Raw genomic sequence first — 25,920 nt, 5'->3', positions numbered from 1 at the left:
GCTAAGAGTCTATTATATTATCACCTGGTGAGTCTATTTTTTTTTTAACTTTTTATTTTATATTGGAGTATAGCCGATTAACAATGTTGGTGTGTCTCTTTAAAAATCCCAATGTCCAGGTTGCACCCCAGACTGATTTCATTAGAATTTCTAGGGATGGGACTCTACCAGGGCATCAATGTTTTTTAAAGTTCCCCAGGTACAGTCAAGTACAGACAAATGAAGTCAAGGTTGAGAAAAACTGCACATTCAAATATTGAGAAAGAGCAATAAAAAGCCCTAACTTGGCAAAATTAAATCACTTTAAAGTATAGCATTTGTCTATTATTGACTGTTCTTTGAGGCTACAAAGAGACATCCCAAGAACTTGGAAATGCAGAAATAGACTGCCTTCTGAAGATAAACACAGAAAGGTGCTACGGAGAGGTTTAGTCAACCCTGGGGGGAAAAAAACAGATTCAAAAGGTTAAATAAGCAGCCTTCTCCAATGCACTAGCCCAGTGTTTCCAACCCTGGCTACACATTAGAATCACCTGGGGAGTTTCTGAAACTTGCCAATGCCTGAGCCCCAATCCCAGGGCTTTTGATTTAATTGATTAAGTTGATATATTTAAAAGCTCCCCAGGTGATTCTAATGTGCAGCCAGCATTGACAATCACTGCCCCAGGCAAACCAGGAATATGTCAGCATGCCAAAACTGTAATGCATACTATAGTACCAGTGCTGAGAGACAAAAGAGAAAGTGGCTATTTACAGAACATCACAATGAAGCATAAATAAAGGTGATGGATAGTTATGAAATATCAACAATGTGTACACAGCTCTGTCAAAGTGAGTGTTTGCCAATATCCTGACCCCAGTAGTAAAGCGACTCCTCAAGTAGGAAGATTCATTCCTCTATTTTAGTTGAGGGACTTTCCATGACATCATCTTTGGCTTTATTTCTTACTCAGCAAAGAAAACTTGGGATCATTCACTGAACTGACCACAGGTGCGGATGCAGACATTGCGTATTTCAGGGCTCTGACAGTTACTTCTCATGGGATCTTAATCGACTGGCATCCTGGTGCCTGTCTCCATTTTTCTGTGCATTTACCCAAAAAATATTCCTGAGCAAGGTCATGGCTAGCCCTAGTCAACCTTCCCTCCTAAACATTTGGCCACTTCCACCTACAAATTTCAATGTGCAAGCTTTTAAATAATGACTCATGTACTATTCATTATTTTTGAAAAAATATAAATATTGAAGATCCTTATTAAATTCTTATTTTTATTCTCTCTTACACACACACACACACACACACACACACACACACACACACAAATGAATAATTGTTATCAGGAATTAAGCTGCAGGCAACTGATAATCCCTGTCCTTGATTTTTCTCCATTATCCTTTCCATGTTTTTGTGAATTTTTACAAATTCAAAACTTCTTGTTTTGTTGAGGAAGTTTGTTTCCTTTCTACTGGTACTCTGGTTCTTCAACCAAGGTTGGGGGAGATTTTACATACTTAGTAAACTTTTCAGTTTTCAAAATTAAAATTCCCCACCTGCAGATCTGATAACTGTAGCTATGCACAGCTTTCCTCTCAAAAGCACAAACTGGCTGTTTTGAGGGCTCTCACCGGAGTGCTCAATCTTATACCCAATGTTGTCCAGCTGCTAGTTGAAACAGTGGATATAAATGCAGAATATTTCTTCATATTCCATAAAATAATACCTATAACATTGATCACTGTCTCTATTTTAATGTTTCAATCCTTTTGAAATGTAGGTACAGGACCTTTTTTCTCTCTTGTTGAACAGAAATTTCCATGTAACAGTCATTGAAAACAGTGTCCCTGTTCCTACTGTCTTGTCTTCATTGCATGGAAGCTCAGAACCAGCTCTAGGAATAACTTTAAATGTCTCAGTGGTTGAAGAGTTAATGGGATATAAGGAAGTAAAGCGATTAAATGTAAATAACACCATCATGAAGTTTGGCTATGAAAGGAAGGAAAGAATACAGTGACTGAAAGGGAACAAATTGTCAAGAAAGGGTTTGGGGGTTTTGTTGAGTTTATAAGATGGAGCATAGGAGAGCAGACAAATATTAGAAAATGTAATGCCTAAGAAGTCAGGAGTTACTGGGTATGGGTGAAAAGCATAGTTTTAGCCACAAGAAGGTGTACCTTCCATTCAGACAGGCCAAAAGTTTTCATCCAGCTAGGTGTGGTTGCAGCAGCTGAAGAAGCTGGTTTCTGTTTTCTCTTGTGAGATGCACAGCAGCAGGCAGAATTGTATACAAAGTGAGTGAAGAGATGGTGGAGCAGTAAGTTTGAGCAGAGTGGAGATGTACACAGATGCTGAAATGAATGGGAAAGAATCAATGTGGACAGCCTAAGGATGGAAATCATGAATCTGTAGCAGCACCAAGCTAAGGGAATGAAAGTACCTCTTCGGGTACACAGAGGCCCAGATTTAAAGTTCCAATGACATACAGAGAAGATAGTTGGGCTTTTGCTTAACTAGTTTGTTTTATCTTGGTGAATACAATGGAGCAATGGTGCAAGATGATCAAGAACACCGGCAAGAGAGTGGAGGAAGTGATGGTTTATGGATAAGGAGCTCAATCACAAGAGGACTAGAAGGGGTTGTGGAACCAAAGGTCTCAATGGGAGCAAAGAAAAGAGGAGGCGGGAAAATGAAAGCAGAGAACCGGAACTATACAGAGTGTAGTGAAAAGTTGAGATATGCACATTTTTAAGATTTCAGAGGAGAAACAATTGTAAGTGGGGACAGGTTATTTTCATGAGAGTAGGTAGCTGAATGGGATGGAAATGAAGTTCAGTGAAGTACAGGAGGTCAAGATAGGAAGAGATCTACTTGTGTAGCTCTTCCTTGTTCATACAATGATGACAGGGTAGAAAATAATGTGTGAGCCAGGTATGAAATAGTCAATGGATGATGGCATGGACCATGAGTCCAAGGACAGCAACAGGAAAAGCATCAGGTGAGGCAGCTAGATGACATGAGCTCCAGAGGAAAAGGCACAAAAGAATGCAAAAGCCCAGCAATGAAGATCAGAATCTCCACTTAGGAAGCCAATCTCAACACCCAACGCTGAGTGAGCAGGTAGTTAGAGAAGATGCATGCACTAGGGAGAGTTGCAGGAAAAGCAATAGCTCTGGAGGGCAAGATAGATGTATCAAGCAAGTGCCATCAGTTGCCTATTATGGGGAGTAAAGATCCGAATACTTCTGCCCACTGCATCTTGATATTGGAGTTGTCAAGGCAAACAGTACAGTCCAGCACTGGATGCAACAATGTCTTATTCACATAGAGAAGAGACAGCAAGGTCAGCATCAGTAGTGGGTGTCAGTCTCCCAAGGCCGGCACATCCCTCCTGATTTGCAAGCACCCTTCTTGTGCCGAAGAAGGAAGATACAGTAGTGGGGACGGCCAGGGACCACACGATGCAGACGCTTAAGACCAACAAAGGAGCACACCTGAGTCTGAAAGAGAGGAAGATATGCCCCCACAAGGTGATAAGCCCATCACAAACTGTGAGGATGCTTTATCTCCTGGTAAGGAAAGTGCCACCCCCCACAAGGCCCATTCTTATGCGGCCGACTTGGGGCCAAAAGACCGCACGTGGGAGAATGCCTTTCCTAACAAGAAGAAACGTTCTTCCTCTTGAAGGAGATTGAGGACGCCATGAAATGGTGTTCGGAGGGCCAAGTGGGAAGGTTTAGACTGAATGGGAGTGATAAGAGCCAAGGGAGAAGACAGCAGTGTGGAAATTAGAACAGAGGAAAGGATGGAGCAGAGCAAAAGGGAGTATTTGGGAGCATTGTCGAGCTCCCCCAACAGTCATTCCCAGCACTCTTCTGATGAAAAAGTGATTCCGATACCTATAGGGAGAGTCAGCTGTGGCCTTGATTATGTTTCTGAGGCAGTTGACTTTGCCGGACTTTTTATTTTTATTCCCATTATTTTTTTTTTTTTTTATTCCCATTATTAAGCCTTACTTTTAATATGCCTTTAATGGTAAACCTTTTCAAGTTCTTTTTGGAAGTATGGTATAAATTTTTCTTTAAAAAAAGAATAAACACTTGAGCAAAATAAAACTTTAGATAGCTTAAAACTGGGATTGTTTTATAACATGATTATTAATAATAACAAGAATAATAGCAGGCATTTAATGAGTCAGGCATTGGACTAAAGGCTTTACAACTATTGCCTTACTTACTTCTGACAGTGATAGATCATATTTTTATTTCTAGCTTTCAGAAAAGAGAACTAAGACATAAAGAAGTTATCTAACTTATGGTATGCAGCGCCCAGGGCAAAATCTACTTAAGGGCACTGTGAGAACTTTACAAGGATGAAAAAGAACAGAATAGTAAATAAGTTCAAAGTGGAGTGGGTCATTTTGAGAACACAGGAGAAGGCTGCTGAAATAATAACAGCCAATTAGGTAAGTAGTTAAGAATCGGTACCTACCCTCAGAATACTTTAAAGAGTAATAATCATGGCAACTATTAAACTAACCATGAAAATTTAGGTTTATGTGTATGTGTCTCCTTCCATAGAGCTCAAAGTCCTTGAAAAGGAATCTTTTCTCTGAAGCCCACACTACAGTGCTATGTATCCTGCGGATGTCTGTTTTGAGACTGGTGGTGTCTGCTTGCTTAACAGTTAGAAATGCAAAGCACAGAGAATTTATATTATTGCATCTATTTTGAGGCAGCAAAAACGAGGTCTTCTTACCCAATAGGATATCTTGATAAAAGTGCTGTCTCAATGGACAAAGGTGCAAATAGCCACCATATTGCTGAGTTAGAGGGTCTTCCCCTAACATCCTCCAAAGCTGTGTTTCTTTGTTTTCTTAACAAATACTTCCTTGCTTATTCCTCAGCTATTTCAAAGAACAATAAAAACGGAGAGTAGAACTTTTTTTCTTATAAACTAGATGATATAAAATAGAAACAATAGTTCCAGCAACATGGTCTTCTCCCTACAGTTAATGGGTATGTTCTCTATAGGCTCTGAGTTGGGAGTTTCTAAGGAATCATAAAAAGAATGGCCTTCAAAGACAAAAATATCTGGGGCTTGAACCTCCATTGTGCAACCTTCTAAATCTTTTATCTTAGGGGAAATTTTCCTCAACTTTCTTGAGTCTTGGTTTCTTCATCTATGAAATGTGAGGCAAAAAGTACTTCCAAAGTTCTTGAAAGATACAGAGGGTCTGGAACAGAGGAGGCATCCATAAATGCGAGAGTCTCTGGCAACCTCCCTCCCTTCCCAGTAAGGTAGTAGCCTTTCTTCCATTTCCCAACTGGTTTTAGAATAAAAATTATTGTTCAAATTTGATGCAAACATATCTTTTGTTTTTGTTTTGGCTTTGGTTTTGGTAGTGGTTTTGCCCACCTCCCTATCTCAAATTTATATTATTATATTATATATTGTAAGTATGTATGTATGTGACTACCCCAGAAACTTTGCAAATGTAGTTTCTTTGTCTGTCTAATTCATTTAGAGCACTTTGACATGGATCATTCCTTGTACACAGTGGTATTAAATAATTATTGACAGCTTGACAGCATGTATTTACTTTAACCCATCATTCTTTTTCTACTGGCAAATAATTACAAGATTTCTTCCAAGGAGCAGCCTACATTTTGTAGCTTAAATGTCAAAAAGGCAGGACTTGTCAGCTAAGGAGCAAGGATGATGTATTCTACAGTAAAACTGGTGCAACATCAAGGCTCAGGCTGGACATTGTGGATTCTGGATCCAGAAGTCTTAAGATTTTCAGTTTCAGTAAATGCTGTTATTCATTCTAAGAGTCCCCATCACTCAATTTTTATGTGCAGTCTGGATAGCTGAAACACGCCTGGAACATTCACTAATATTTAGCACACTGGGAAGGGTTCTCCCCAACAATCTGAGATTCATTCATTCACACATGACCATATGTTCCCTGGTTTCCTAGGAGAGGTCATGTACCTCCTGAAGAGCAAAACTTCCATCAAGTCTGCATCCCCCAAATTTAAAAACATTAAATGTGCTCATTTATGAAGAAATCCCTTTTAAAGTTAAACGTTTTACTTCTGTTCATTGTTGGTTTAATAAACATCAAGAACCATGACAATGTAGGATGCATTAATACATCGCCCCAGATCTATTCTTCCCTTCCACTGACCTCCATCCCTTCATCTACAGGGGTCAAGAGGGAGGGCAGAACTTCCATGCTTCTAGAAATCTCCCCCACCCCTCCTCCTCCTTCCTAACCTCTCCATCATTCTTTATTTCAAGATCATTAACTGTAATCCCATATACCCTCTACTTCTGTTTCTGTCCGTTAACAACCCAGATCTCTTGGTTTATACTCAATGCTCTGAACCCTTTCCACTATGCCCTCTAAAGATAGTTTCAAACTTTTTTTGTCACAGGACCCTGTAAACTCTTAAACGTAACTGAGGACCTCTAAAGAGCTTTGGTTTATGTGGGTTATATTTACTAATATTTGCTGTATTCAAAATTAAAGGAAATTCTAAAAATATTAATTCATTTAAAAATAATAAGTCCATTACATGTTAACAAATATTACATATTTTTTATGAAGAAAAAAATTAGTGAGAAGAGTGGCATTGTTTTACATTTTTGCAAATCCCTTTACTGCCTGGTTTAATAGAAGACAGCTGGATTCTTATATCTGCTCCTGCATTCAATCTGTTGTGACATGCTATTTTAGTTGAAATATATGAAGAAAATACGGCCTCACCCAGATATGTGGTTAGAAAAAAGAGGATTATTTTGAGAATCTTTTCATATAACCGTGAATATTATTCTTTAACACTATATCAAAACTCAACAAATGGTAGTTTCGTAGCAGTTAGTTGCAATGTGAAACCAAAAACCATACTACTAAACTTATTTTTACTGTTACATTAAAATCCATTAGTCTATCTTGCACTTTGAATGGATATTTTGCCCACACATGATTCTATAATATCATGTATCACTCATTTGAAAAACATTGTGTCACTGAGTTATGCAGATTGTCCAAATGTTGACACATTTTATTATATAATATTTAAAAATTACATTTGTTAATATCACCACTAAACTCATCTGAAGAGTCTTTAAGTGTTGGGAAACTATCACCTTAGTGGATAAAAGTTTTCCGAAAATCAAAATCATACTCAAAAGCTCAAATTTTGGGCTTCCCTGGTGGCACAGTGGTTGGGAATCTGCCTGCCGATGCAGGGGACACGGGTTTGAGCCCTGGTCTGGGAGGATCCCACATGCCGCGGAGCAAATGGGCCCGTGAGCCACAACTACTGAGCCTGCGCGTCTGGAGGCTGTGCTCCGCAACAAGAGGGGCCCCGATGGTGAGAGGCCCGCGCGCCGCGATGAGGAGTGGCCCCCGCTTGCCACAACTAGAGAGAGTCCTCGCACAGAAACGAAGATCCAACACAGCTATAAAATAAATAAATAAATTAATTAATTAAAAAAAAAAGCTCAAATTTTATCATTGGCAACAAATATTGTCAGTCATTTTCCTTGAAGTAACATGTTCAGTTCATTCATTTATGAGAAATGGCCAAATACCCAAGTCTGGGTAGCCATCATTTTTTCTGTCAGTCTTTTGTTCAAGTAAGAACAGTCTTCAGGGAAAAAAAGTTGTTGGTTCAGCTGGCAGCTCAACCAATTGCACCCGTGCTTTTCTTCAAGCCAACCATTGTACCTCGGTATGTAGAAAAAGTGTTTTATGCATTTTTCCCATTGAATCACAGTATAATGAATACGTATGCAATCAAAGGTTGAGACTGAATACACTGCTGTTCTAGAACTCATGATCAATCATCAGCAAAACCCCCTGAATGTTATCTGTACTATAAAAGGGGTGTAAAGGTTGAACAAAGGGAGCTAGAATTGTTACAACATATTGACACGATCCTATAATCTCTTTATAAACCTTTCTGTAAACTTCAAAAATGAGCTTTGTCATCTGGTACTTACACTTTATCCTTGTACCGATTAGGATGTCTTTGACTGCAGGTAAAAATAAACCTTACTCAAAATGATTTAGATAATCAGGAAAAGTTGTCATCTCTCAAACTGAGAAATTTCAAGGTAGGGTATCTTTAGGGTTGGTTAATTCAGGGCTCATGGTCCCAAGATGCATCTAACATTTCCAAGTGATTCACGAATACGTGACAGGTCCAGTATAGACCATTTTTTTAAAAGTCTTTATTGAATTTGTTACAATATTGTTTCTGGTTTATGTTTTGGTTCTTTGGCCAGGAGGCATGTGGGATCTTAGCTTCCCGACCAGGAATTGAACCTGCACCCCCTGCATTGGAAGGCGAAGTCTTAACCACTGGACCACCAGGGAAGTCCCCGGGTCCAGTGTATAATACAATGCTGCCTTTTCCTATGAGTCTCTTTATAAGAAGGAAGAAACCTTTCCCAGAGCCCCTCTAGCAGACCTCATTTCTCATTTCATACCATCTTGCACCGCGCGTCCACACCTACGCCAAATAGCAGATACAAGGAATGGGATCTCCATAAATAACTAAGATTAATCCAAATTTTAAAAAAAGAATGTCTATACATGTATAACTGAGTCACTTTGCTGTACAGCAGAGATTGGCACACCATTGTAAGTCAACTATACTTCAATCAAAAAAATATATATGCAAAATGAACCACCAAAAGCTTAAATAAAAATGCTTCTCTTCTGAATGCCTAAGACCGCTTGAGCCAGCTCACAAATTGGGAGGAGGAGTCATGAGCAACGAACACAGGGGAGCCTCAGTGTGTTTTTCTATTTGATTAAGACTGATTCCTCCCGAAAAACAAATGTGATCGATCTTGAAGATTAATGTTGAATGGTACAACACAATGTATTAAAGAATTTATTGAAATAAAACTAACTTAAAAGGCAAAAAAAAAAAAAAAAGATTAATCTAAATTTACCCTTGAGCTTTAGGTAAGGCAACCTTCCCTAAGGGATAAATACCTGAATAAAATCAGGTTTCATTCAAGAAAGGAGAAAATGGGGAGGGGGTTTGGGGGTAAATGCCAACCGTGCCCGGCCCACAGCCTCTCTGCTCTCGCCCTCACACATTAAAGGTTGCTGACGGCAAACCCCTGTGACTCCTGACTTGAGGGCTTTTTTACTGGACGTGGAGCTATAAACTACGCAGAGGGCAGGCCAGACATGCCATAGAATTAGTGGCCCAGGAGTAGCCCTCAACCAATGATCCATGGGGAGTTGATGGATAAATATCCAGCTTCCTGGGCACCCATTTGAGATAACTTTGAGATGCACTGTACATTTCCCAGAATTAACCAGTGGAATAAGCCACGGTGGTAACCACTTAAAATACCGCACTTTTTTTGGCTGCCCTCCTTGCCCTCTGTCATTTCTTCTCTTCCCTTACCAGTGTTTCATGTTATCGTCTTCCAAACTATTTGCAATAGCATTCTTATCTCAGGATCTGCTTCTGGGGGAACCCAAACCAGGAAAACAGTCCTTCCCTCAAAAAAATCCACTACAATCAGAAACTCAGAAGCCCTTTTTCAATTCTTTGTTCTCAGAGCCCTTATTACCATTTTTCTCCTATAAGAGTTCCTGCTTTCTGCCAAATGCTGAAAAAATGAATAAAGAAATACTTACTCTTGTTTAAGCATACACACAAAATATTTTTATTAAGTACATAAAATTAATCATGTTGCCTACTATACCCAGGTGCCTTCTCAGGAACGACCTTCCCCCAGCCTCCGCTCAAAGGGAAGCCATTTGTAGCCACACTTTGACCCAAGTATAACCAATCCTTTGGCTGGCAGTGCCCACGTGGTATGAAAAGATAAACAAAGACAATCCAGTTTCCTCTCTTGAAAATTTAAATTAGGAAATACCAATACCAAGAGAATGAGGAATTTCACTGTGTGAAGATGAGCTGGAGTTATGAACAGTTTGTCAGAGCCATAAGGCAGTAAATAGAAATTATTATGAACCGGAAACTATGAGAAAAGCAAAATTATGATGGGTGAAGAAATGATACACAAAGAAGAGGAAAACAGTAAGCAGATAGCATCAGTTCCAAAAGAAGTAGGCAGACTAGGAATACTCGAGTTTTATTAATAGGGTAGCTATGGAATGGAGGAGGCTAGTGAAGCTCTTTCAAGAGTTGTTTCTGCTCCTACCTCTCCTTCCAACAACAATCTCCATGAGGCCGGGCACTGTTACAGCTACTGAAGTGAATTTTCATGAGATTCTGTCTCCTTATTGGCCATGTCTGTCCTGATACCAGTTCCCTTTACAGGAAGAAGCTTGAGTTAATGTCTAACAACCAATATTATAATCAAAATGCTTTTTTAAAAAAACAATCACAGAAAAAGCTGGATTGTTTTCAACATACAGTGAGATGTTTAAAATGTGGTTCAAGATGCACAATAATGTGAATTTACTTAACTACTGAACTGTACATTTAAAAATGGTTAAGACGGTAAATTTCTGTCATGTGCTTTTTAGCACAATTTTTTATATATCGCTATGAGATAATATAAAGAAAATAAGGAAAAAATGGGACTTGGTACACAGTTATAAAAGAGTTTAAAATAAAGCATCTTGTCATGTGATACACCCACATAATAGTGGTATTCTTCCAGAATAATAGAATGTTACCCCTGAGTTAAGAGTCAAAGAAAAATAACCTGTTATTCTACTCTTAACCCCACACCCAAATTGAGGATTTCAGAAGATTAAAAGTAGTTAGATAGAGGAATTTTGGAAAAATAAATTGATTTGCTGTGATGGCTTTTCCCAAACCTAGGGAAAGAAGTATATTGAGACCACCTGAAAAGTTTCACCTATTTGTCTCACAGGTGCAAAAACAACCGGGTAAGAGTCAGACTCCTCTGTAAGTAATGCTAGGGTCCAGCACCTGGCTAGTGCACTGCTTTAAAACAGGAATAGAAGAAAGGTCACTTCATTGGGGGTCATGTGCATTCCTAGAATAACTTGGGAGAAACATGTAGTCTACACATGAGCAGGTTAGTGTAGCTGCATCACCTGTCTTGTCCAAGAGAGTCCACTGAAGGAACAAATAGAAGCTGAAAGTGCCAGCAGATGACTAGATGTTAAGGAAGGAGTTAGTAACCAGCCAGCCAGCCAGCCAGCCAGCCAAGGGCAATCAGAGATGCATTTGCCCTCTCAAAGGAACTAAAAGTGAGAGTGAGAGACCCCCAGCGATGAGAGGAAGAGAGGCAAAGGGCCCCAGGGTCTCTGATGAACCCATAAAGGTGCCCCTAAAAGACTCAGCCTTAAACACCTGCCAGATCTGCAGAGTACGGATGCTAGATCACCAAACAATGGCAGGCAAGCAAGAATATTCTTGTCCTCTTTAACCTCTGCCTCTTCTAGCTCTAAACGTAGAGGGGGGTCTGAAATTTCTTTGGAGGAAGAGGGATTAACACGCAAGAGAAAAAGAAAGGACAAACCAACCAGAGTCCCCACCCAGCCACCCACTGGCAACCAGCCTGCAGCAAGCAAAGCAGAAGAAAAGAGAAGCTTTACCTTCCAATGGAATGTAATATTTTGACAGGACAATTACCGAAGATAGGTTGTTTTATTACCTAAAAGTGGACACCAAAATCACGGGACTTGGGCTTCCCTGGTGGTGCAGTAGTTAAGAATCCACCTGCCAATGCAGGGGACACGGGTTCGAGCCCTGGTCCGGGAAGATCCCACATACCACGGAGCAACTAAGCCCATGTGCCACAACTACTGAGCCTGCGCTCTAGAGCCCGCGAGCCACAACTACTGAGCCCGTGTGCCACAACTACTAAGCCTGCGCTCTAGAGCCCATGCTCCGCAACAAGAGGAGCCACCGCAATGAGAAGCTCGCACACCGCAACAAAGAGTAGCCTCCGCTCACCACAACTAGAGAAAGCCCGCGCACAGCAACGAAGACCCAACACAGCCAAAAATAAATAAATAAATACATAAAATTAAAAAAAAAAAATCACGGGACTTCCCTTAAATTTTATCAAAGGCTAATGAAAGAACCAGCCCCCCAGAAAAAAGTTAAAGAGATACTGGGAGACAAAAATAAAGTTGCTTTATAATTACACCCCATGAACCCTGCTTATTCAATGGAAAGGTTACAGATATTTAATTTTAGGAAACAGGCTGGATAAAAGTAAAAAAGGCTCAATCTGATCATATAAACCTTACATTTTAAAAATAACCAAGGAAAATACCACAAACTTTTATTTGAATAGGGACAATATTTTTGAGTACAAGCAAAGGTACAAGCAAAATAAAACAGACAAAGTATGACAATGTATCTTGAGTTGATATCTAAATAGTTCAAGCAACTGGAGAGCATTAGAACATCACACATTTTTCTATGCAGAAAATGTTGTAAATTTCTATTTTCCAAATTGCAGACCTATTACTTTGCAATATATACCATCAAAATTGAAGGCCTAGGCCCATTCTCTTCTCAATACTCTTTAAGTTTGGGTATCTCTTTCTAACATGTATAATGAAGCAGATACAGATTTTAAGCATAACAATAAAAATATTAATAAGAATAGTTATAATTTATTGAGCATTCACTCCGCATCATGCTTGGTGCTGTAAGACTGACATAATCATCTTATCTGACCTTCAAAGTGCTATTGTAGGTAGGTAATTGCTATTGTTATTGCCATTCTTGCAGATAAAGACATTGAGGCAGAGAAAAGTGAGGTAATTTGTCCAAGACCACGGAATTAATAAGTGCCAGAGCCAAACCCAGGACCTTCACTGCTATAGTGTTTTACGCTGCTGAGAAAACATTCAGAACAATGAGAGGTGTTTTAGAGTACTGATCAGTCACCAGGCTTTGATTTCTGACCTTGCAGGGGTCCCAGGCTCCTTTAACACCTATGCCATTGGGACACTCGCAGTGGGTATGTTTTCTCCTGACAGACAAAAATCCCAGTTTCACGTGGGCCTGCCAGTGAACTCACCTGAAGTGCTTAATCCTCTCAGCTCCCAGCTACGTCCCTTTAATAAGTCCTAAAATGATTAAAATAAATCCTCTTTACCACTCCCATCAGCAACAAAATTATTAACAACTGAATATGATTTCCATATGTTCCTGGTTTGCCTGGAGACAGAATTCAGGAATCTATTAAAATTACTTCTGGCCATCAAGCAGAAAAACAAACATGCTTTCTATAATTCCTTCTTAATAGCACTGGACAAATTTACCAAGCACCATGACCTGCAAACAACTACACAGTTCTCCCCAGTGACAGCATGCTGGCACTATTCATTCTGCTTTAAAAATGAATAAATAAAAAATAAAACGCATCTTCCTCATTACAACCTTGATGTTTTCTACATTGGTAGAGTCTAACATTTTGTTTGTAAATGATCCCTCATACCTGTGGAAACTGTGTGAGGCTTGTGCTACTTCTATAAATAAATAATATATTCTTCTTTATAGCAAGGAAATAACATACCAAAACCATATAATCATTCCTATATACATATTATCTTCAGAATACATTTTTGCTTCAACTGAGATTTTTGTCAGAAAATCCAATTGGGTGATGTGATTGGCTGCATCTTAATACACTGAGGGTCACAGGGAGAAGCTTTCACTTCTCCCCTTGCTTCTGGGTTCCAGGGTGCCCCTGACGGAGGTCACAGCCTGCCCTCCTTCCCCATGTTTCTCAGTCCTGTGCTTTTTTTTCCTTATCATCATCCTTCCCTGCTTCTCTTCATTTTCGTGTCCTCATTAACTTCACTGTCCTCATCAGATGACTCAGAGTGATCACAGAGGGATGATTGGTAAATGAATTGCATTAGCAATCAGTTTACTTGAGGCCGACCCTGCCACCTTATAGGTGTGAATTAGGGAATTATAGAGTCAAGGTAATGGAGGTTGGGGGGACAGGGAGAGCGGGAAGGAGAGAAAAGGGAGGGAGGGAGGGGGAGGGAATGTGACATCTCAGATATTTGTAGCAATGCACTTAGAAGAGATGTTATATGATAAATGTGTTATGTTATGCCATTCTCACCGTGATAATAGATCTTTGGAAAATCAAAAAAAATACATATATATATATATATACACACACACATACACACACACACACACACACACACACACACACACACACATATATATATATATATATATAATGTTTTAGATGAAAGCCTGGAAGAGTTTTAGGAAGAGAATCTGGAGTTTCTCCTTGATTCTTCTACTCATAATTTTTTTCCGCAAATAATTCCATCTCAGTTGGTACAGGGTGGAGAGTGGAGAGTGGGGAAAAGAAAACACAAACATATCTGGCCTTTATTTAATGTGGGTGTAGTTTTGAAATTCAGGCTGTCTGTCCAATAGGATTGGATTACCTACCAAATGTGCTGGAGTATCTAAAACACTTCTTTAAATCCCTGAGGCACTTCTGGCTTGCCAACCATATGTTGAACCACAAATATTTACATCAATGTGATTCAGAAAAAAAATGACTTGAAACAGAGATTTTTTTCCCTACAGATAAAGTGGACTAAAGACTCTTGCACCAGGTTGGTGAAAGGTGTGTGTTATGGACTGATCTGTGTCCTCCCGAAATTCATATGCTGAAGTCCTAACCCCCAGTTAGGACCTCAGAATGTGACAGGATTTGGAGACAGAGCCTTGAAAGAGGTGATTAAGGTAAAATGATACGGCTAATATGATTGGTGTCCTTATAAGAAGAAATTGGACACAGACAAGCACCGAAGAACACCAAGTGAAGACTCAGTGAGAAGACAGCCATCTACAGACCAAGGAGAGAGGCCTCAGCAGAAATGAACCCTACCAGTATCTTGATCTGCAACTTCTAGCCTCCAGAACTGTGGGAAAACACATTTCTGTTGTTTAAGCCACCCAGACTGTGATACTTTGATATGGCAGCCTGAACCGACTAGCACAGTGTGCCATACAGATCCCAATCTTCATCCAAGTTCCAAAAGATCAAAAGTCAGAGATTGGAATTGTTTAACCATGGATATGGTAAGGATATGAAGGGAACTCTGAAATTATGATAGGTAAATGGGGCAAAAGGGTAAATTAAGGCAAAAATACCATGTTTTACTATGCCTTACCAACTTTCAAAATGGGCTGTGACTTACAGGTTGGGGCCAACAATATTACGAACATTAGAGACCAAGAAAGACAGAAAGGATAGCCTTTTTGTAATTTTCATGTATTTTTCTACAACACAGAACATGAATTCTGGGATTCCTTTGGGATTTGGGGGACAGGAAGGATAGACAAAACATGCAGATGTCCACAGGCAAATAAAACTGCCTGGTCTTATGCCATGGCCTTCCTGTTTCATATTGAATAGATGCCTTCATAAAGAGCAAATGTAGTGGGAATTCCCTGGCGGTCCAGTGGTTAGGACTCCAGGCTTTCACTGCTGAGGGCCCGAGTTCAATCCCCGGTCGGGGAACTAAGATCCCACAAGTCGTGTGGCCAAAAATAAGTAAATAAATAAACATAAAGGTATTTAAATACAATTTTAAAAAAAGAGCAAATGTGGTGCTCGATAAGCCACTGAAAACTGAGAGGAAGTAAGGAACAAAACTCTCATCAAAATATCTGCCTTTCAGTCAAAGAAAGCATAATGCGTTATCTCCCAAGTTATATGAGGATGTTTCAAAGTTCAGTTAGAACTTTTCCATTTGGATACAGGAATCTTATTATACTTAAGAATCAGCTTTACCCATTACAACCACCGTCGTTTTTTACTACTTATATTAACACATTTTACTGAACTAGCTGTACTTTTGACTTGACAATGTGTTTCACTACAGAAGTCAAAGGCCCATGTGTATGTGTGTATGTGTGATTGCACCTGTTGAAGTGAAAAAGACACCCACAGGAGTTTAGACATTGTGCAAAATAAAAATGATGTATTTGGAGGAATGTGTAACTGTCTCTAAATGAAATTTTAGGAATTTTCAACAGGGAACAAAGACAAAATAGCTATCCTAAACACTCAGTGTTTTCTTGAAGTTTTCTTTTTCTTTTCACTTTTTTTCTCCAGGCAGCTTATCTCTATTTTAAGCTCTTGGCCTCCATTGATCTTTACAGATTCTTAACCTTCTGTAACCACACTTTATTCTCTAGAGGGGGATTTGTCTATAGGCCTCATTTCTATGATTCTGCTGTTATTAGCCTAATAAGTATTCTCTTTCACACTCGTTGCAAAGTGGTTTTCTAACAGCACAAAAAAATAAATGAATAAATAAAAAATGTGACTTCCTTTGCTGCACACAAGATTTGTGCTTAAAAATAAGCAGCAGTTTTTCTTTTCTATGCTAGTAAGAAATTTGCAAATCCACCAGGTCAAAATAACCAGCACATGCAAAATGCCTGTTACTTACCACCAATTTTATTTTTAAGAGACATTTGAATAGTTGGAAGAATAGTCAGTCTGTACATTTTCCTTTGATTACAGAGGAGACAGCCTGCCATTGCACCAGAAATAGTTAATATTATGACACTAGGCAGCTCAGAAACATACAACTCCTTCTGCTTTCCAACTTGTATTTATTTGAAAAAGGTCTAGGCCGTGTAGTTTATGCCAAATTCTTTAAGAAGGTGTTGTATGCTTAAAGCCTACCTTTCATTAGAATCTTAGATTAAGATCTTAGCAATTATAACACTTCTTTTTCGCTAGGAAATGTTTCTTATGTGACTTCTACAAATACATTACTTAGGTTTTTACTGGTATCTAATATATGCATATGTGCCCACCACTGTTGTAGGACATGCAGGAAATATGAAAAACACCTAAGCACTTCCAACCTGGGCCCAGCAGAAGAGCTCTTGCAAAGAAGAGGGGCGAGAAGCAGAAGGACCATCCTGCCATCAACGAGGTAGCTACCACAGAATACACTATCAACATTCACAAGTGCATCTAGGGAGTGGGCTTCAAGAAGCTTGCCCCTTGGGCACTCAAAAGGATCCAGAAATTTGCCATGAAGGAGGTGGGAACTTCAGATGTACACAATGACACCAGGCTTGCTAAAGCTATCTGGGCCAAAGGAATAAGCAATGTCCCACACTGTATCCATGTGCAATTGTCCAGGAAAGTTAATGAGGATGAAGATTCACCAAATAAACTCTATATGTTGGTTAGATATGTACCTGTCACTACTTTCAAAAATCTACAGACAAAATGTGGATGAGAACTAACCGCTGTCAAATAACATTATAAAACCTCAAAAACACACACACACACATAAGATATGGTTTCCATATTAAGTAGCTTAAAATTTAACTTAAGAGAAGATTAAGAAACATAAACAACCCAAGACTAAATTCAACTAAATCCTAAAGATAAGTTCTGAAGAGAGAAACTTGAGTGAGACTGGAAATAGACAATGAAAAGCTCAGAAAGGAGGTTAATGTAATCTAATCTTTGGATCAACTGACCAACTGCTTTCTCTCAGAGAACATTATAATTGGCATTTTGTAAATTCATCAACTGTCATTCTCATCCATACTTCCATTATTTACACTTCACTGGAAATAGTTGGAAAAAATTAATTTATTGAGCACATACTATGTGCCAAGAATTATGTAAACTCTTTTACACAGATTTTCTCATTTAATCCTCAAAATAACACTACAAGTTATGTTATATTGCCATCTCATAAATTAAAAAAAAATTTTAAACTGGTAGTTAAACCAGTTTAGGTCCCCACTAAAAGGAACCAGGGTTCTTGGAAGAAATAGTTGATCTGGAGTTGGGGAAGGTAAAGTACAAAGTGTACCTGGAATATTTTGTGGGGCAAGAAAGTAAGGAAGCAAGACAACAGAAACAAGAAGAACTACAATCCTGCAGCCTGTGGAATGAAAACCACATTCACAGAAAGACAGACAAAATGAAAAGGCAGAGGACCATGTACCACATGAAGGAACAAGATAAAACACCACAAAAACAACTAAATGAAGTGGAGAAAGGCAACCTTCCAGAAAGAGAATTCAGAATAATGATAGTGAAGATGATCCCGGACCTTGGAAAAAGAATGGAGGCAAAGATCAATGAGATGCAAGAAATGTTTAACAAAGACCTAGAAGAATTAAAGAACAAACAAACAGAAATGAAGAATACAATAACTGAAATGAAAAATACACTACAAGGAATCAATAGCAGAATAACTGCTGCACAAGAACGGATAAGTGACCTGGAACACAGAATGGTGGAATTCACTGCCGTGGAACAGAATAAAGAAAAAAGAATGGGAATGAAAAGAAATGAAGACAGCCTAAGAGACCTTTGGGACAACATTAAATGCACCAACATTCGCATTATAGAGGTCCCAGAAGGAGAAGAGAGGGAGAAAGGACCCGAGAAAATATTTGAAGAGATTATAGTCGAAAACTTCCCTAACACGGGAAACGAAATACCCACCCAAGTCCAGGAAGCACAGAAAGTCCCAGGCAGGATAAACCTAAGGAGAAACATGCCGAGACACATAGTAATCAAATGGACAAAAATTAAAGACAAAGAAAAATTACTGAAAGCAACAAGGGAAAAATGACAAATAATATACAAGGGAACTCCCATAAGGTTAACAGCTGATTTCTCAGCAGAAACTCTACAAGCCAGAAGGGAGTGGCACGATATACTTAAAGTGATGAAAGGGAAGAACCTACAACCAAGATTACTCTACCCAGCAAGGATCACATTCAGATTCAACGGAGAAATCAAAAGCTTTACAGACAAGCAAAAGCTAAGAGAATTCAGCACCACCAAACCAGCTCTACAACAAATGCTAAAGGAACTTCTCTAAGTGGGAAACACAAGAGAAGAAAAGGACCTACAAAAACAAACCCATAACAATTAAGAAAATGGTAATAGGAACATACGTATCGATAATCACCTTAAATGTGAATGGATTAAATGCTACAACCAAAAGACACAGGCTTGCTGAATGGACACAAAAACAAGACCCATATATATGCTGTCTACAAGAAACCCACTGCAGACCTAGGGACACATTCAGACTGAAAGTGAGGGGATGGAAAAAGATATTCCATGCAAACGGAAATCAAAAGAAAGCTGGAGTAGCAATACTCGTATTAGATAAAAGACTTTAAAATAAAGAATGTTACAAGAGACAAGGAAGGACACTACATAATGATCAAGGGATCAATCCAAGAAGAAGATATAACAATTATAAATATATATGCACCCAACACAGGAGCACCACAATACATAAGGCAAAGGCTAACAGCTATAAAAGAGGAAATCGACAGTAACAAAATAATAGTGGGGGACTTTATCACCTCACTTACACCAATGGACAGGTCATCCAGACAGAAAATTAATAAGGAAACACAAGCTTTAAATGACACAATAGACCAGACAGATTTAATTGATATTTATAGGACATTCCATCCGAAAACAGCACATTACACTTTATTCGCAAGTGCACACAGAACATTCTCCAGGACAGATCACATCTTGGGTCACAAATCAAGCCTCGGTAAATTTAAGAAAATTGAAATCATATCAAGCATCTTTTCTGACCACAACGCTATGAGATTAGAAATAAATTACAGGGGAAAAAAACGTAAAAAACACAAACAAATGGAGGCTAAACAATACATTACTAAATAACCAAGAGATCACTGAAGAAATCAAAGAGGAAATCAAAAAATACCTAGAGACAAATGACAATGAAAACACGAAGATCCAAAACCTATGGGATGCAGCAAAAGCAGTTCTAAGAGGGAAGTTTATAGCTATACAAGCCTACCTCAAGAAATAAGAAAAATCTCAAATAAACAATCTAACCATACACCTAAAGGAACTAGAGAAAGAAGAACAAACAAAACCCAAAGTTAGCAGAAGAAAAGAAATCATAAAGATCAGAGCAGAAATAAATGAACTAAAAACAAAGAAAACAATAGGAAAGATCAATAAAACTAAAAGCTGGTTCTTTGAGAAGATAAACAAAATTGATAAGCCATTAGCCAGACTCATCAAGAAAAAGAGGGAGAGGACTCAAATCAATAAAATTAGAAATGAAAAAGGAGAAGTGACAACAGACATCATGGAAATACAAAGCATCATAAGAGACTACTTACAAGCAACTCTATGTCTATAAAATGGACAACCTGGAAGAAACGGATAAATTCTTAGAAAGGTATAACCTTCCAAGACTGAACCAGGAAGAAATAGAAAATATGAACAGACCAATCACAAGTAATGAAACTGAAACTGTGATGAAAAATCTTCCAACAAACAAAAGTCCAGGACCAGATGGCTTCACAGGTGAATTCTATCAAACATTTAGAGAAGGACTAACACCCATCCTTCTCAAACTCTTCCAAAAAATTGCAGAGGAAGGAACATTCCCAAACTCATTCTACAAGGCCACCATCACCCTGATACCAAAACCAGACAAAGATACTACAAAAAAAGAAAATTACAGACCAATATCACTGATGAATATAGATGCAAAAATACTCAACAAAATACTAGCAAACAGAATCCAACAACACATTAAAAGGATCATACACCATGATCAAATGGGATTTATCCCAGGGATGCAAGGATTCTTCAATATATAAATATCTAACAAATTGAAGAATTAAAACCATATGATTATCTCCAGAAAAAGCTTTTGACAAAATTCAACACCCATTTATGATAAATACTCTCCAGGATGTGGGCATAGAGGGACCTACCTGAACATAATAAAGGCCATATATGACAAACCCACAGCAAACATCATTCTCAATGGTGAAAAACTGAAAGCATTTCCTCTAAGATCAGGAACAAGACAAGGATGTCCACTCTCGCCACTATTATTCAACATAGTTTTGGAAGTCCTAGCCATGGCAATCAGAGAAGAAATAAAAGGAATACAAATTGGAAAAGAAGAAGTAACACTGTCACTGTTTGCAGATGATATGATACTATACATAGAAAATCCTAAAGATGCCACCAGAAAACTACTAGAGCTAGTCAATGAATTTGGTAAAGTTGCAGGATACAAAATTAATGCACAGAAATCTCTTGCATTCCTATATACTAACAACGAAAGATCAGAAAGAGAAATTAAGGAAACAATCCCATTCACCACTGCAACAAAAAGAGTAAAATATCTAGGAATAAACCTACCTAAGGAGGTAAAAGACCTGTACTCAGAAAACTATGACACTGATGAAAGAAATCAAAGATGACACAAACAGATGGAGAGATATACCATGTTCTCGGATTGGAAGAATCAATCTTGTGAAAATGACTATACTACCCAAAGCAATCTACAGATTCAATGCAATCCCTATCAAATTACCAATGGCATTTTTTTACAGAACTAGAACAAAAAATCTTAAAATTTGTATGGAGACACAAAATACCCCAAATAGCAAAAGCAATCTTGAGGGAAAAAAACGGAGCTGGAGGAATCAGACTCCCTGACTTCAGAGTATACTACAAAGCTACAGTCATCAAGACAATATGGTACTGGCACAAAAACAGAAACAGATCAATTGAAGAGGACAGAAAGCCCAGAGATAAACCCACGCACCTATGGTCAACTAATCTATGACAAAGGAGGCAAGGATATACGATGGAGAAAAGACAGTCTCTTCAATAAGTGGTGCCGGGAAAACTGGACAGCTACATGTAAAAGAATGAAATTAGAACACTCCCTAACACCATACACAAAAATAAACTCAAAATGGATTTGAGACCTAAATGTAAGACCGGAGACTATAAAACTCTTAGAGGAAAACATAGGAAGAGCACTCTTTGACATAAATCACAGCAAGATCTTTTTCAACCTACCTCCCAGAGTAATGGAAATAAAAACAAAAATAAACAAATGGGACCTAATGAAACTTAAAAGCTTTTGCATAGCAAAGGAAACCATAAACAAGATGAAAAGACAACCCTCAGAATGGGAGAAAATATTTGCAAACAAATCAATGGACAAAGGATTAATCTCCAAAATATATAAACAGCTCATGTAGCTCAATATTAAAAAAACAAACAACCCAATCAAAAAATGGGCAGAAGACCTAGATAGACACTTCTCCAAAGAAGACATACAGATGGCCAAGAGGCACATGAAAAGATGCTCAACATCACTCATTATTAGAGAAATGCAACTCAAAACTACAATGAGGTATCACCTCACATCCGTCAGAATGGGCATCATCAGAAAATCTACAAACAACAAATGCTGCAGAGGGTGTGGAGAAAAGGGAACCCTCTTGCACTGTTGGTGGGAATGTAAATGGATACAGCCACTATGGAGAACAGTATGGAGGTTCCTTAAAAAACTAAAAATAGAATTACCATATGACCCAGCAATCCCACTACTGGGCACATACCCAGAGAAAACCATAATTCAAAAAGACACATGCGGGCTTCCCTGGTGGTGCAGTGGTTGAGAATCTGCCTGCCAATGCAGGGGACACAGGTTCGAGCCCTGGTCTGGGAAGATCCCACATGCTGCGGAGCAACTGGGCCCGTGAGCCACAACTACTGAGCCTGCGCGTCTGCAGCCTGTGCGCCACAACAAGAGAGTGAGAGGCCCGCGCACCGCGATGAAGCGTGGCCCCTGCTTGCCACAACTAGAGAAAGCCCTCGCACAGAAACGAAGACCCAACACAGCAAAAATAAATAAATCAATCAATTAAAAAAAAAAAAAAAGACACATGCACCCCAATGTTCATTGCAGCACTACTTACAATAGCCAGGTCATGGAAGCAACCTAAATGCCCATCGACAGATGAATGGATAAAGAAGATGTGGTAGATATATACAATGGAGTATTACTCAGCCATAAAAAGGAACGAAATTGGGTCATTTGTAGAGACTTGGATGGACCTAGAGACTGTCATACAGAGTGAAGTAAGTCAGAAAGAGAAAAACAAACATTGCATATTAACACATATATGTGGAATCTAGAAAAATGGTACAGTTGAACTGGTGTGCAAGGCAGAAATAGAGACACAGATGTAAGAACAAATGTATGGACACAAAGGGGGGAGGGGGGTGGGGATGGTGGTGGTGGGATAAATTGGGAGATTGGGATTGACATATATACACTAATTGTATAAAATAGATAACTAATAAGAACCTCTTGTATAAATAAATAAATAAATAAAATTTTTTTTTTAAAAAAGGAAGCACTCAAAATCTGAAAAGAACATGGGAACCAGATTAAACGGGTTAATTAGTAGAACCCAAAAAATTATATTTAATTTTTTCAATAAGGCTGAGGTCAAGTGACTCAGTTTTCAGTCAAAAGACTAGTGACACATGAAAACTAAAGCAACATAACATCCAACATAATATCCTAGATTGGATTATACACAAGAATAAACTTATTATTAAGGATATTTGGGGAGGAAATTGGTTATATTTAAATTGAGATTTTATATTAGATGATTATATCAATATCAAATGTTCTGAATTTGATAGCTGATTGTATTTACATAGGAGATTTTTCTTACTCTTAGAAGGTACATAATGAAATAGTTAGGGTTGAAGGGTCATTATGTCAAAAACTGACTCTTAAATGGTTAATAATAATAGAGATAATACGTACTTAGAGTATGAGATAAAGCAAATGTAGCAAAATATTAACAGTTGACCAATCTAGCTGAAAGATGTAAGGGTGCTAATTGTACTTTTCTTTCACCTTTTCTCTAGGTTTAGCATTTTTTGAAACAAAAAGTTGGGAGATAAGGGAGTTTAAGCAACTTGCCAAAGACAGGCAGTGAGTGAGTGGTGGCACTAGGACCGAAACCCAGACAATATACAAGCTCAGCCAGGGCTTTTAACCACGCCTCATTATCACAGCAGCCAGAGGCATCAGTCTGCTCCAAACCTCTCCGCGGCTCCCCATCTCACTCAGGGCCAAAGTGAACATCCTTATTTATAAGTTTACATGGCCCTGCACCGCTTCTACTCAGAGTGTGGTCTGCAGACCCAAAAGAGGTTCAAAATGCAGAACCCCAGACCCCACTCCAGACCTACTGAATCTGAAACCACACTTCAACAACATCCCCAGGGGATTCCCATGCATATCAAAGCTTGAGAAGTGTTGTCTCTGTGACTGGGCCTCATTACTAACTCTGACTTCATCTCCTACCAATCTCCCTCTCTCTCACTCTGCTCCAGCCCTACTGGCGTCTTTGTAGTTCTCAAGAATTCCACATACAATGCCACCTCAGTGCCTTTGCACTTGCTATGTCTTCTGCCTGTAGTGAACTTTCAATACATATCTACCTGGCTCAGCTGTCCTAATTCCTTCAGGACTCTTCTCAATTATCAATGAGACTCTCCTGATATAAAGTCTCAACATTCTCCATGAACTCTGCATTCCCCTAGAATTCCTACCCTCTCCGCCTTGCTTCCTTCTTCTCCAAAGCCCTTATCAGCCGCCTGGCATACTATGTCTTTGCCTGTTTATTGTTCTTGGTGTGCTATACCCCTGTAAGTTCCATGAAAGCTGGAGACTTTGTCTGCTTTATTCTTTGCTTTATCCCCAGTTCCTAGAACAGTACCAGATCCATGGTAGTTAAGTAACAAATGCTCACTAAATGAATCTATGAGCAAATTATCTGTAATTCTCACACCCGTCTTGTAATTGCCTACATTTAAGAGAAAAAGAGGTTTAAACAAGTCAAAGAACTTGCCCAAGGTCACTCAGCTAGTAAGAGGTGGAGCCACAGTTCAATCTGATATGAGTCCAAATTCTGTACTCTCTGCCACTGTTTTACCACTTACAATGGCCTGAAAAACTGCTCACCCTCTAGAGTGATTGCACTGCCCTGAGGAGGAAGATGGATCTTTACCACTGACATGGCTCTTTACAGATAGAAAGGACTTGCACTTATGAATTCTTTCTTTCTTTCTTATTTACTTTATTCCATAAAGGAGTGAGGACTACACTGCCTCATCAGAACCTCCCAGTACCCATGTGTAGCAGGCTAGTACAGTCTGATGTGATTTGCTGGCCAGCTAAAGTCTTCCTCTTGATCAAGGAACAGGAAGTTGAATGCCAGTGACTACCTCACACCTGGTGTAATGGCATTGTGAAGTCACTGATTGTTCTTAAATGTGTTTCTGCAGCTGTGACCTGAGCACTAGCTTTCTTTGGTCAGTATCTGTGCTGCATCAGAGACAGCAGCTACGTCTGTGTACATCACCCTAGTTCTCTTCATGTCCTTACTGTTCTATCACCCAGAAATGTATTTCACTTGATTTTAAACTCAATGACCCGAACTCTGGAAATGCATTTTGGTTAATAACTTCATTTAAAGCATCTGACAGAAATGCACGCATACAAATCAAGGCATTCGTCCTCTCATTTGAGGTTGGTGGATCTCAAGACTCACTGAACTTTAGAGGTCCTGAAGGAACTTTTAAAAAATATACTGGTGGGCCTCCCTGGTGGCGCAGTGGTTGAGAATCTGCCTGCCAATGCAGGGGACACGGGTTCGAGCCCTGGTCTGGGAAGATCCCACATGCCGCGGAGCGGCTGGGCCCGTGAGCCACAACTACTGAGCCTGCGCGTCTGGAGCCTGTGCTCCGCAACGGGAGAGGCCGCGACAGTGAGAGGCCCGCGCACCGCGATGAAGAGTGGCCCCCGCTCGCCGCAACTAGAGAAAGCCCTCACACAGAAACGAAGACCCAACACAGCCAAAAACTAAATTAATTAATTAATTTAAAAAATATATATACTGGCATCAGGGCCCCGGCATAGAAATTTTTATCTAAATGATTTGGGGTGAGTCCCAAGCATCTGTATTTTGTAAAAGACCCCAAGTGACTGTAATGATTAGCTAGGTTTAGGAACCATTCGAAGACCTCAAGAAAATAGACA

At 39.1% G+C, this 25,920-nt stretch overlaps 1 pseudogene; it reads left to right on the top strand.

Moving 5' to 3' along the window:
• The first annotated feature begins 2,941 nt into the window (after window positions 1-2,941).
• On the top strand, window positions 2,942-17,254 carry LOC132357914 (large ribosomal subunit protein eL31-like; annotated as a pseudogene).
• The last annotated feature ends 8,666 nt before the right edge of the window (window positions 17,255-25,920 follow it).

This window comes from Balaenoptera ricei, chromosome X (genome assembly GCF_028023285.1).
Source record: "Balaenoptera ricei isolate mBalRic1 chromosome X, mBalRic1.hap2, whole genome shotgun sequence".
NCBI lineage: Eukaryota > Metazoa > Chordata > Mammalia > Artiodactyla > Balaenopteridae > Balaenoptera > Balaenoptera ricei.
This window is presented reverse-complemented; position numbering and strand designations above follow the sequence as displayed.